Source organism: Penaeus monodon, chromosome 15 (assembly GCF_015228065.2).
Source record: "Penaeus monodon isolate SGIC_2016 chromosome 15, NSTDA_Pmon_1, whole genome shotgun sequence".
Lineage (NCBI taxonomy): Eukaryota > Metazoa > Arthropoda > Malacostraca > Decapoda > Penaeidae > Penaeus > Penaeus monodon.
The window spans coordinates 38,484,375-38,484,664 of NC_051400.1; positions in this window are offsets into that span (position 1 = coordinate 38,484,375).

Here is a 290-nt window from a genome sequence, read left to right on the forward strand (position 1 = left end):
AGAGAATTCGGACTTGTATGTTACAAAGCACAAGTAAAAATGCTTGAAATGATTACTCTTCTTACAATAAGTCTTAACGGAAGTACTGAATCATTTGACATCATCTTAGGATCATGATATTCCCGCGCCCCAGTGTCTGAAATCGTTTGGGAAACCAGCCGTCAAATGTTAATATGATGTTTATAAATTTCACGCCTTTTGATAATGTATCGCTTGTTGATATAAGTTTGTATATATCAACAATGTTTTCTAAAAGTATTTACACATTCATTACAAGAAATTTACGTATT